Here is a 14,345-nt window from a genome sequence, read left to right as displayed (position 1 = left end):
GATCAATATATCTATGACCACGCTCGTATTTTGACCTCACTTAGCGGAAGTTATGGCTGAGCTCAAAGATGATCACGGTCGTCTGATAAGAGATAAAATAATTAGGGATGTCCCGATTCCGCCCTTGAGTCCGAGTCATTTGAATTTGAGTATCTACCGAAACCGAGTGCCGATCTGATACTTCTATAATAAAGAATAAAGAACAGTGAAAAAACAGATCCAGGATGTTCCTTTTTTTAAATTTAATCCACCTTATTTAACCAATAGCGTCTCTGCAACAAAGTCATGTCATGCCGCACGCGTTGCTGTCAAAAGGGTCTAACTCTGTGCCACCGTATAACTATAGATGTGTTAAAAAATAATGAGAATATATATACATATATATCCGAGTCCTGATCGGGAGGTAAAGTCCGATTCCGATCGAGTCTGAAACCACGTGATCAGGCCCGATCACGTGATCGGATCTGGATATCCCTAAAAATAATAGCAGAAATACTGCTCGGTTTCTCGCAGAAACTGATCATTTCAAAAACTGCAAACTAAATATCTCACTTCCTGTTGGTTTTCAGATTTTGCTCCCAGAGGCTTTTTTGTAGGTATTGGGCTATTACATGTGTCTACTGAATTTCATACTTGTACGTGAAAAGTATCACGAATTGCGCTTAATTGAAATGTTGAAATGATATTTTGCCAAGCCTAATTCTGAAACCCATATCAGACGTACATTTTTACACCTTCTGACACGTATGCAAAGTTTCATGAGTTTTCGAGCATGTTTAGGCCCTCAAAAATGCGTTTTCATTTCAGAGAAGAATAATAATAGACTGAGCGATTCTAAAATGATAAAATTGCTTATTCAGGGCTCGACATTAAGCATGTCCTTCGGACAAGTAAATCTGTCAACCACTTCTCCGAGTAAAAAATGTGCTTGTCCGGAAAAAAAATGTTTTTTGTGTGTGTGTGTTGTAAATAAAATTTATTTTGAAGCAATATTCTCACCAGTGTTCAATCAGCTTTGACATGAGCATATTTGTAGGGCTGCTCGATTATGGAAAAAAATCACGATTATTTTGGTCAATATTGAAATCACGATTTTGTAACACGATTATTTCACATGACTTTGGGAATATGTTGTATTTATTAAAAATACACCTTTCAACAATTCAATTGAAATTGTAACATTTGTTGTACTTTTTGAACTATTAAAATAAATAATATAACATATTCAAATCAAAGTATAAAAGTATTCACGTAAAAATGATAACCACAAATAAATAAGATCAACAATATGGTTCGGCTATGCTTTTTTTTCAGGTACAGAAATGTATCAAATGTAAAATAACATTGCATATTTGAGTGCATAAATGAAAGATTAATCCTATTAAACTTACAAAAGCTATTCAATCAAGAGCGGTGAGTGATGTCCTTGTCTTTTGTTGTTTGACATTAAACAGACAGCAGTAAAGGCTACTGCCTCTTTAAGACCTAATGATCGGATATGCGTCGTCTTTATCGACTGTATAAAGTTCACTTAAGGCATATACAGACTATGTCTGCTAAGATACTCATCAAGATGGATATGTTGACATACGTTTTGTGTGAGTTTGTCCGTTCAAGAGCAAGACTTGAAAGAGAACTCAATATTTGCGCGCTGAGAGACGTGTGCGCGCTCTCGGATGAGCGCACTGAGACACATTTTCTCACAGCGCGCGCGGCTTCTCATTCGCGTCTTCTGGCACTAAACCCGGGTGACGACATTGAAAACGACTGGTCATATTCGAAAATATGGCAGCACTCGCATGCATTGAACAAAGTTTACAAAGAGAGAATTATTTGAAAAATATGAGGGGGGAAAAAGGACGTTTACACGGCACTCCTGCTCTCGTCAGTTTTTGTTTGTATATTAGATTGTCATAGGTCACTCTGTTTATTTTTCAAGTGGTTAAACAAATTCGTGTTGTTCCCTTGCGTTGCAGCCACTACCATGTAGCAAATCTTGCACGTAGCATGTTTCTGCTCGTCGTCTGATTCCTCGAAGCCAAACTGTTCCCAGAGTTGGTTTTGCCTTTTTTGCTCACCAAACGCTGCTGTAACTGCCCTCCTTCTGCCATCTTTAGTTTACTCGCGCCGAGTTTTTAAATTCCAGCGGATGATATGCACACGAGTCACGAGACTCGCGACCTGAGAGAGATTTGTGGCTTCGGGAGGGGCGGATGAGCGCGTGCGCGTTTCATTCAGAACGCAAGACAAAATTAGAGTGTTCTTGCAAAACTGAACATGGCGAAATAATCGTTTTTTCTCGATTGTACTATTTTGGTGATCGTTGGGAGGCGAAATCGAAATTCGATTAATTGCACAGCTCTACATATTTGTGATATTTTTACCTTTTATAAAGGGCATTTTCCCCCTAATCTTATTAAATATAGGCTATGATTCAGATTTCCTTTTATATTCTTAAATTGGATATAATTAATTGAATCTTTGATTCTATCGATTCATTCAAAACGCTGAATCATTCACTAACACACACTGTTGATGTGACACTCGTTCTGCTGTGAGCTTTTGGAACTATTTTCGCTGCTGAAATAGAACAAAAACACTCAATATTGCATCAAAATGTGAGAGACTTAATGTTAATCATTGTTTATGGAACTGTCATATGAAATCAGTGTCATTTTCAGTCGTGATGTTATTCAGGAAAAAAATTCACTCTTGGTAATGTTGCAACTGTATCATATTATAAATATAAATAAACTCCACATTTCTACGGCAGTGTGTTACTGAGTTTCTCTGTGTGAGCGGAGCACATTTGTTTCGATTTCTCCTCGAGAGGCTGCGCGAGCGTCAACAGTGCAACGTTACCGTCAGTTATACATTATTATCATTCACTGATGATCGCCACTTACAGTAATGAATGCAGAATCATTCTTGCATTTGGGTGATTCCCTAGTTATTTTTGTTAATGATGTTTTACCAGGATACTTGTCCGTCGGGCAAGTAAAATTCTCTTTCACTTGCCCCTTCAAAAAATCCACTTGTCCTGGACAAGCGTTAATGTCGAGCCCTGTTATTTCTCTGGAACATTCTTGGAAACATTTGGGATAACGCAAGTACACAACAAATTATAAAACACTATTCTAGTGGTTTTTGGATATTTTAAATCCAAAAATCTTACATATTGTGCCTTAAAGAAAGACAGAAATGTCACTTCAATCACTTGAGAGACGCCTGCAGCATTTAGAGAGAGAAAATCAACTCTTCATCTGCAGAGATCGTGATCCACACCAACACATGCCGATGAAGGGCACCGCTGCACCATGGGACGCGATCCAGCGTTCTTCCAGCACATTCTCTAATTAGGTCAACCGAGAGCTACACGACGACCTCTACCTGGATCTGAGGGAGCCAGGACAATCACACGGGATACGATTCCCGCTCGTGGGAACGCCATGCCAGAGAAGAGAAGTACACAACTCCATTACTGGAGTAAAAGTAAAAGTACTATTGGTTAAATATTACTCCATTACAAGTGAAAGTTGTAAAGATAGATTTTTACTTAAGTAAAAGTACAGAAGTACTTGCTTTTAAGAGTACTTAAGTATCAAAAGTAAAAGTAAACGCATTATTTTATTATGGTTGCATTGTTGTATGAATGCACGCTGCTCCATCATGGTGGTTTAAGCCAGTCATGCTCCATCTGACATGCTAGCATACCTTAAACTCATTTAAATACTTGCTTAAAAATTACAAAGCTCTCAAAGTCAAAATCATACTAGAAAAGAAAGGTTTCTACATTGTGTTTATTTGACAGGATTATGTAAAAAACATTTCTGACATTATTAGCAAAAAAACATTAAACCCAACTACGTTTGTGCATGCTAACTAACATCATTGTGAAGCGTTACCTATGCGTTAGCGCTGTATCCACAAGGCTATGGCAACTTGGCGGGTAAATCTATAAAAATAATTTAACCAACCATATTTCATACCAGTGTTAATTTTGACAGCAAATTTGTATTTAGTTTTAGTCAGTCTTTTGACTATAACATTTTAGGCATCTGAATTGTTTTAGTTTTAGTCTAGTTTTAATTGACTATAGTAAGATTTTAGTAGATTCAATAGACTAAAATTCAGTTCTTGTGGTCTGGCGTCTGAGAGGCAGCTTTCTGTGCGCACTTTTGTGTCGTCGCACTTTTTCAGACTTATCCACGTCTGCTCTTCTGAATTTTAACTTTTCAGTATGACTATGGTTGCGCGCACTGCGTCTGGGAACTGCCTATTTTGTCATCAATTGATTAGTGTTCAAAAAATACTTGGAAATCATTGAACTTCATGTGATCCTACAAGAGTGATTACTGATAGGCTTTCTGCAAAAAAAAAAAAAAAAAAAACAATTACGTTTTAAAGAAGAAAACAAATCATCCACTATTTTTCAAAGCGGCTACGACTTTCTACTTCGAGGGCCTTGATAGAAATGTAATGGAGTAAAAAGTACGATATTTGTCTTTCAAATGTAGTGAAGTAAAAGTCATAAGTTTCCAGAAAAAAATACTACTCAAGGAAAGTACAGATACTCAAAAAGTGTACTTAAGTACTAGGGATGCCACAATTCTCAATATAATATTGAACCGTTCGGTACGGCCTTCACGGTTCAATACGCGCTTGTGAATTGCGTTTTTTTCGGTTTCACATTTAATTAATTATTTTTCTACAAATTCTATAATTTGCCTCCATCCCAATACTGAACAACGCGACATACACTCACATTACATGTTAGTGGTGGAGTTATACTCACGGGACACTATAGTTATTCACAATCACCAAAGTTCATTATTTGCATGCGTTTTAAAGCCTTGCCGGTTTCATTCGCGTGCACGGTTTTAACATGCGCTTTTCAGAGCGCGCGCACTAAAAGCCTGTCAAACACGTGAATACTGAACTAAGTCGTCGTCTTACTGCGTTAATACTGAACTAAGTAGTCGTTTTACTGCGTTAATACTGTCAAATACACACAAGGTTAACATAAACACAGTCGCTTATGTCTAAAGTGAAAGTAAAATCGCAATCGTGTCCGTATATTAGATGTGTAGAGGTCTTAAACTGACAGCGGCGCAGCCTATAGTGAACACGCTGTCCTTAAAGGGACAGTTCACCTCTAAAATTATGTCATTATTTACTCACTCTAATGTTGTTCCAAACCTTTATTCATTTCTCGATGACAGAATTTTCAGTTTTGAGTGAAATATCCTTTTAATGTTAATACAACAACAAAAGACAAAGAGAAAATCCCTCAGTGCTCTTGACTGAAAAACTAATACAGTAGCTTTAATAAGAATCAGTGTATATTTTATAGTGAAGTCTATGTAGTGTTTTATTTTTACATTCATTCGTTTTTTTTTAAAGTAAAGTTTTAAGTTTAAGTAAGGTTTTTCAATTCTTTTAAGGAAAATAAAGAAAGAGTATTGCAATAAAAAAATTGTCTTTTTTCTCTTGAACCTCTTGCGGTTCCTGTCGCCTAAGAATAGAATAACAAAAAACTGATGTGACAAGCCATTAGAACCGAACCGAAAACCGTGGGTAAAAACTGAGGTATGTATTGAACCGTGGACTAACTGTATTGTTGCATCCCTATTAAGTACAGTGCTCAAGTAAATGTACTTAGTTACCGTCCACCTCTGCGCCATGCACATTCTGACTGAAGTTATTCGGTTAGAGCGTTTCGTCGCTCCTCACAAATCTGAAAACGGAGCGGGAGAATATTACACACCTCCAACTTTGTTGGAGAACTGAGCCGGTGAACCGCACAAGACACTTTTCTCTGCAAAACTGTAATGTTGTGGAAACTTAATTGACTCGATGACCCGCTGCATTGATGGATGGCTCTAGATACTCAGAGCATTCAAAAGACAAGAAAGACTGATGTGTGAGCCGGTAATGGTGTTAAACCCGCACAGAGGTGGATGGAAACGGCCGCCCGCTGCGTCAAAGGAAGAGCTCAACAAATGTCTGGTGTCAGACGCTTCATATCGAGACGGGGAATGAATGTCTCTAATGGGTGATGGAGGAAGAGATGCAGAAAAGGCACGGATCCAGTTCCTTTAACATGAAAAATCTGGCAGGAACATTTCCATAGCAAAAGGCCAGAAGAAAGGGGCACAATAAGTGAGAATGAAATGCTAAAAGGTTGTAAGAGCGAGCGCGGAGAGCTTTTACGTGCAACAGCGAAGGGACTTTCTCTCGCGACACATGATGATACAGTCGAGCTCTAATGGAGACTGCGTCTATTATGCTTCGTAAGAAAGCTGGAGTTGCCATTCACGGACCCGCGCTGGATTCGGGTCAGGCCATTACTCTGAGAGCACGGCTTAATGCCTCAAACTGCACAACTGCTCTTAACGCAACGACAATGAAAGACGACACTCTTCTTTCTTCACACAAGCCTTCAACGAAAACGCTCAACGGATTCCACACCAAACTGCAGATCTTGTGTGCTATAAAACCAATGTCTCACACTGGACATTACTGTACATACTGTACGGTTTACGATTTTATTGACACTTCAGTTTTTCACAGTCGTGTGTCCTAAAGACTCCGTTACAACCATTAAACTGATCATTGTTAAAGGGTTAGTTCACCCAAAAATGAAAATTCTGTCATTAATTCCTCACCTCATGTCGTTCGAAACCCGTCAGACCTCCGTTCATCTTCAGAACACAGATGAAGATATTTTAGTGTAAAGCTGATGCTGAGAAAGGCTTCAGATAGGCCTCCATTGGCATTCAGTACATTTACACTCCCAAGACCCATAAAAGGCACTTAAAACTAGGGGTGCACCGATCCGACTTTTTCAGTCCCGATACCGATACCGATGCCTGGGCTTTGTGTATCTGTCGATACCCGATACCGATCCGATATATTGTTGAATTAATAATAAACTGTATATCTTCCACCTTATACCTTCCTTGAAGAGACTAAAGGCACCAGACTTTACTAACTAAACATAACTAAGACAAAATAACAGATGTATGTAAGGTGTTGAATTCTTATTTATTTAAAAAACAATTGTGCATTCAAATCTAAAATAGAATGTAATCTAACTTCTTTAAATAAATAAAATGTAGCAGTGGAAACAAAAAACAGTGTATTGGTCAAACATACAATAGTAATCTGACAGTTACCAAACATTTTTTACACTACAGATAATTGTTTTGGTATATAATCATATCAATATTAAAAAGTAGCATTACAAATTAACAAATAGTCTAATTTTCTACCATATGCAATTTAATAAAAATTTTCAGCTAGCTAATAACAACTTTGTTCTGGTTTCACCTCACTCCAGATTAAATGATTGTAGGCTAGGCCTATTTATTTTACTACACATTGTCAACAGAAATAAGATGAAATACTGTTGATAATTAAAAATAATTCTTACTACCCACTCTTGCTAAAATGGGTAAGCACACTTGTGTTCTCATTTCAGATGCGTTCTGAGTAAATTAATAAACTGAGTTCATGAGTTCAGTGTTGGACAGATCAGTTGTTCTGGCCAGTCGTTAAAATGATTCTGTTCAAAGGAGTCATTAGGTCACGAATCGGACATTAGCAGACGCGTTGTGTGCGAATCCCGTCTGTTAGAACATCGCGAAAGATGTCAACACACAGAAAACACTTCATAACTGGATATAATTTGTCTCCCGCTTATTGAAAGTATGCTTTATGTCAGCTGGTCAGAAAAGAGTCAATGTTTTTTGAGCGCAATTCACACCCAGTGATAATTCAAGGACAAAATTGTCCGAATGTGTCACGTGCAACATGGTTTCGGTCTTCCGAGCTTTTGATTTGGATTAATATGTGAAATATGAGAGCGAACACTGATTATTTTGAAGACCCAGAGAGCGCGCGCGGGGGAGGAGCTCTCAGATCGGTCTCTCTGTCACTCAGTCACAAGCGCAGCATCTGTTCTACATCGCTCGTAAATCACAATAACTCATCAAATTAGGCTTTGGCCGTCAAAAAAATGTCAATGCAGGAAAGACCCTGACTTTGCAGTAATACCCTCGAAACAGCGACGAACTAGTTGGCGTGGCAAGCGTGAAATATCTCCTCCACACAGCCGAGTCTCTTCTAGCATGCGACACACGTGAAGCTGACGAATGATGTAGGTTCTGCTGCGACGGAAAAAAAACACCTGGATCGGCTTGTGGATCTGTTCATTTTTCCGATCCCCGATCCAGCTATTTTGTCAGTATCGCGGCCGATATCCGATCCTAATATCGGATCGGTGCACCCCTACTTAAAACGTCATTACAAAGTCCATCTCACCACAGTGACTCTACAATAATTTTACGATGCGACGACAATAGTTTTTGTGCGCAAAAAAAATCAAAATAACGCCTTTATCCAACTTGTTCTTGTCTTCCGTGTGTGCCTCCACAACGCATGCGCGAGAATATGACGTAGCGCCAGCGTTAAAAAATATCTTCATTTGTGTCTGAAGATGAACGGAGGTCTGACGGGTGTCGAACGACATGAGGGTGAGGAATTAATGACAGAATTTTCATTTTTGGGTGAACTAACCCTTTAAGGGTAGGGGTGTAATGATACTAGAGCCTGACCGATATGGGTTTTTGGGGGCCGATGCCGATATTAGGAAGTAAAAAATGTCAGATCAGGTCTCGACATTAAAGGGTTAGTTCACCCAAAAATGAAAATTCTGTCATTAATTACTCACCCTCATGTCGTTCGACACCCGTCAGACCTCCGTTCATCTTCAGACACAAATGAAGATATTTTAGTGTAAATCTGATGCTCTGAAAGGCCTCCATTGGCTCAATGCACTTTACACTCTCAAGACCCTTAAAAGCTACTAAAGCAGGGCTCGACATAAGCAATGGCCCGATGGCCCGGGGCCAGTAAAAGAGTATGTCGGGCTAGTTGAATGGCCAATCACTGGCCCGCGCGGGCCAGCTTGACTTGTGTCATGAGTGAATTTTGATGTCATTCCAAAGGCAGCGCGCGCGCTCCGAAACAGACCGAGACGAGACGAGTAAATTATACTTTCGGTTCCATTTGCACGTCAGGGATGGCTGACGCAAAATTGTAGTTCCGAAGCTTTGCGCGATCCGAAGCGCAGATGTTTCGAGTCGAACGATCCGAAGCGTGATTCAAAACACCTATGTCACGTGACTACGGCTAAATGAAGCCAAAAATATCTTATATAATGTGTATCTTTTTTCAATGTTTATCTTTTGTTATATATATATATATATATATATATATATATATATAACAAAAGATAAACAATTAACAAAGATACACATTATATAGGCAAACACAGTGCTAACATTACTGGTCACGCAATAAAAAATTCATAGTTACAATGACAATTTGGTTATTTTTGCATGTCTCAAGGGGCTCTCTAGCTCTTAATTCATGTACTCCATTTGCTGTATTGATTAATCCTAATGTATACAATACATTCAGCTTAATGGAAAAGTTTTCCTTATATTATTTTCAGGGCCAATAAAAATATAGAAGGGGCCAGCAAAACTCTGATCTACTGGCCCCAGGGGCCAGTGGGATTTTTTTTTTTATGTTGTGCCCTGACTAAAGATGTCGTTACAAAGTCCATCTCACTACAGTGGTTCTACAATAACTTTATGAATCGGCGAGAATAGTTTTTGTGCGCAAAAAAACCCTGAATAACGACTTACATAGTGATGACGATTTCAAAACACGGCCTCATGAAGCTTCGAAGCGTTATGAATCAGTGAGTCGATTCAGCAGTTTGAATCGCCAAATTTCAGCAGTTTGACACACGATCCGAATCATGATTCGACTCACTGATTCATAACGCTTCGAAGCTTCATGATGCATTATTTTGAAATCGTCATCACTATGCAAGTCGTTATTTAGGTTTTTTTTGCGCACAAAAACTGTTCTCGTTGATTCATAAAGTTATTGTGTAGTGAATGAGGGTTTATGGGGGGCGATTTCGGACCTCAGTGTGGACGGGAAACTTTTGTAAAGCGCTAGTGTGCCTCAAATCCCAGTGTTTGCCGTTTCCTGCTGATTAAAACGGTTCATGCTGGGGATTTTTCTGAACGGATCCTGAAGGGCCGCTCAGGGGCCGTCGGCTCTCATGTGAGTTGGTCCCATGGGCCGATGTGCACCTACAGTACATGTGTTCAGTATCTTCAGCACAGCTCATATATCACCCGCACACTATTAATATCAGCCGCTGACAGATACAGGCCAATAGAGGAACACCGCCGAACAATACTGCTGATAAGAGCACTTAAGACACTGCAGCGATATCTCACACACACACACACACATCGAAGACTGAAAACTAGTTTTTTCTCTGCCAACTGGTGATTGTATTTTCAACCAATGTCACTTGTGTTCAACGGCTTTGCAAATCGGCTTTCATTCGACGAGTGTCCTGATGCATTAGCATACAACACTGTACTATGTCACTACTAAGTGCACTTGACAGCATGATCCCTTATTTAACACGCCTAACTCAACCGCTCATTACAGAACGAGCATCTTCTGCTGGCGCTCAACACCGGAAAATGTGATATAACCATTAAAACAGAAGTATAGTAATGCAGTAAAGTCTATCTAAAATATCACACGATCAAAACTTCACTGAAACAAACACCATCTATTACACGCCTTCTGTCGTCTGATTGCTTCTGTTTAACAAAGTGTTTATATTCATGTTTGTATGATACAGTTTATATACATTTCCTTACATTTCCAATCAACACCCATACATTTCAGAATCTCTCAATTCTGACTTTATATCTCTCAATTCTGACTTTATATCTCAATTCTGACTTTATATCTCAATTCTGACTTTATATCTCTCAATTCTGACTTTATATCTCAATTCTGACTTTATATCTCTCAATTCTGACTTTATATCTCTCAATTCTGACTTTATATCTCAATTCTGACTTTATATCTCTCAATTCTGACTTTATATCTCAATTCTGACTTTATATCTCAATTCTGACTTTATATCTCTCAATTCTGACTTTATATCTCAATTCTGACTTTATATCTCTCAATCCTGACTTTATATCTCTCAATTCTGACTTTATATCTCAATTCTGACTTTATATCTCTCAATTCTGACTTTATATCTCAATCCTGACTTTATATCTCAATTCTGACTTAATATCTCAATTCTGACTTTATATAAATTCTGACTTTATATCTCTCTTTATACTTTATAACTCTGACTTTATATCTCTCTTTATACTTTATAATTCTGACTTTATATCTCTCAATCCTGACTTTATATCTCTCAATCCTGACTTTATATCTCTCAATTCTCTCAATCCTGACTTTATATCTCTCAATTCTCTCAATTCTGACTTTATATCTCTCAATTCTGACTTTATATCTCTCAATCCTGACTTTATATCTCTCAATTCTCTCAATTCTGACTTTATATCTCTCAATCCTGACTTTATATCTCTCAATTCTGACTTTATATCTCAATTCTGACTTTATATCTCTCAATTCTGACTTTATATCTCTCAATTCTGACTTTATATCTCACAATTCTGACTTTATATCTCTCAATTCTGACTTTATATCTCTCAATTCTGACTTTATATCTCTCAATTCTGACTTTATATCTCTCAATCCTGACTTTATATCTCAATTCTGACTTAATATCTCAATTCTGACTTAATATCTCAATTCTGACTTAATATCTCAATTCTGACTTAATATCTCAATTCTGACTTTATATAAATTCTGACTTTATATCTCTCTTTATACTTTATAACTCTGACTTTATATCTCTCTTTATACTTTATAATTCTGACTTTATATCTCTCAATCCTGACTTTATCTCTCTCAATTCTCTCAATTCTGACTTTATATCTCTCAATTCTGACTTTATATCTCTCAATCCTGACTTTATATCTCTCAATTCTCTCAATTCTGACTTTATATCTCTCAATTCTGACTTTATATCTCTCAATTCTGACTTTATATCTCTCTTTTTACTTTATACTTTATAATCCTGACTTTATATCTCAATCCTGACTTTATATAAATCCTGACTTTATATCTCTCAATCCTGACTTTATATCTCACAATTCTGACTTTATATTGAAAATCATGTTCAATTGTGAGTATCACTATCAATTATAATCCATCAGGCTTTTGACCACATAAAGACACTCACCATCAACAATATTGTCACTTATTAGCCGTTTGATATAAATCCCATCTCAATCATCTCATAAATATGACTGTCAACCAATTTACTCCTCATGTGGAGGAAAGGGGCTTCCGTAGTATAAGGCTAATCATATGCAGAACAGAAATCATATTTAATCATATCTGCTGTATTGCTAATGTCTTTTGTCATTCACTCTGACTGAATCTCTCATTGACAACAGTTAGCATGTTAGCTCTGCTGCTAACACAGTCAATAACAAGACACATATTTGACAGCAACTTGACATTTATGAGGACGAAATATGATCTCAAAATGAAATCTATTAATGCAGATCAGTAAATATTTAATGTGAATGTATTCGTGTGACATGTCAATCATTTAAAAATCACAGGCCTGTTGAGTTCAGTCACAGAAACCGGTTTCAATGAAACACATGGCGCACTTATTTTACAGTAGCAGTGAAAGCACAACACGAAGTAACCCGAGCTCCTCGGATGATATACAATACTAATACAGTCAGATTAATATTTAAAACGAGCTGTCTTAACTGACCAGCTAATTCAGACACAGCGTTAGCAGACGCGCTAATCAGCTGCTCATGCAGCCGTTACACATATTCTCAACAGTACACCCAAAACAAGTATAAACGTATTCTTACCGGTTCCGTTAAAGCGTGTTGATTGTAGACGACAATGCTAATAATTAGAGAGCGTTTGTTGTCATTTAATGTGTAAACTAAGAGAGCGACCGCTGAAGAGATCGGCGTGGATCACTTTGACGGACACCTCGTTCGGTCCAATCAGAGCAGTCTAATTCCGATCGAGAGCCAATCACGTCGCAGTGTTGACCTGATGAGGCGGGCGTAAGCACGAGGGCTCTATAAATATCAGCAGGAGCTGTAAGAAGAGCGACGCACATGAGTGGAGAGTTTGTATTCATGTTTATGCCAATATTTGTGATTTTTCCCGTGATGTATGTGGGTAATTGGAGGAAGTTAAATACAGCACACTTGTTGTATTCCTCATTTGTCAATTCACCATTCTCTTCAAAGCAGCTTTCACAGTAATACACATAATCAATGACGCATTTAAAGGGTCCATCACACACAGTTTCTGCCAGTCTCATGTTAATCTTGAGTAGCTAGAGTAGTATTGCATCCCCCCAAGAGTCTTTAGTTTTATCATATTTATAAAAGACAAATACGCCGTACCGGTTCTTTCCGAAAACAGCCGAGCTCGTGGAGGCGTGCGGTGGGCGGAGCTAAAGACTCACGTCCACACACACACACACACACACACACAATAACTTTCGATTCACTATATGCTAACAAAACAAAGACATTTGATGCAGTTTCAAACGCACTTCTTTAGTGACATTGTTGATCTCGTGTCTAAAAACAAAATGGCAGCACTGCCGATTATTAGGCTATTAAGGAGTGTATTTGGCACAGAAATACTCCGTCAAACGTCCAACTCGTTTTTTGACCATGTTTATCATGAGAATCAATAGCCTGATCCTACCAGACTCTCGTACATTTCATTTGTACAGAGTCTGGTCACTCTCCATTGACAAGCGTTAACTTTCTTGAATTACATGATTGTTGTAAATAAAATATCATATGCTTGGTATGATAAGAATAAATGCTGCTGTAAATAACAGCCCAATTCAAATGTTTACGTGCTTTTCTTCTTCTAATTTTTTTGAGCGGTGATGAATTATATCGCTCTTGAAAATACTTGTCAGCATTTAAAGAAATACAAGTCTAGAAAATGCATCCAAATGACAGCGAAGCGCAACCGTACGGTGCTCTGCAGGGGTCAAAAAGGATATAAACAGTGAATTTTGAAGTGATATATTCTTGAAAACTCAGAGATGTGGATTTGGACAGCAATTAAATGACCACACGACCTGGTGTTTGTCTAAAGCAGTCGGTCATTCGGCCGGGGATTTTTACGCGGGTGGTGGGAGACGGACGGCATTAAAATCAAAGACTAGCCCCTTTAAATGACGACCATACCTTCCGACCCCACGCGAAGCGATTACCGGGGCTTCAGCAACTCCTTCACCACTAACGGAGCGAGCTGGGAAATCAAACTTTTCCCGGGACACAACATCATGGCCCACAACAAAACTC

The 14,345-nt window shown here is 38.2% G+C and overlaps 1 protein-coding gene across 6 annotated transcripts in view; it reads right to left on the bottom strand.

Moving 5' to 3' along the window:
* LOC307129745 (R3H domain-containing protein 1-like) overlaps nt 1-13,012 on the bottom strand; it is a 96,633-nt gene extending 83,621 nt beyond the window's left edge. For 2 of the 6 annotated variants that reach the window (XM_079822429.1, XM_079822430.1), the window contains exon 1: nt 12,870-13,012. The gene's annotated coding sequence lies outside the window, so the exon portion shown is untranslated. The remainder of the gene's footprint in view (nt 1-12,869) is intronic. The other 4 variants (XM_079822422.1, XM_079822426.1, XM_079822425.1 and 1 more) reach the window with 2 other exon arrangements.
* Nucleotides 13,013-14,345: the final 1,333 nt, after the last annotated feature.

Source organism: Gobio gobio, assembly GCF_949357685.1.
Source record: "Gobio gobio genome assembly, chromosome: 7".
In the NCBI taxonomy this organism is placed as follows: Eukaryota; Metazoa; Chordata; class Actinopteri; order Cypriniformes; family Gobionidae; genus Gobio; species Gobio gobio.
This window is presented reverse-complemented; position numbering and strand designations above follow the sequence as displayed.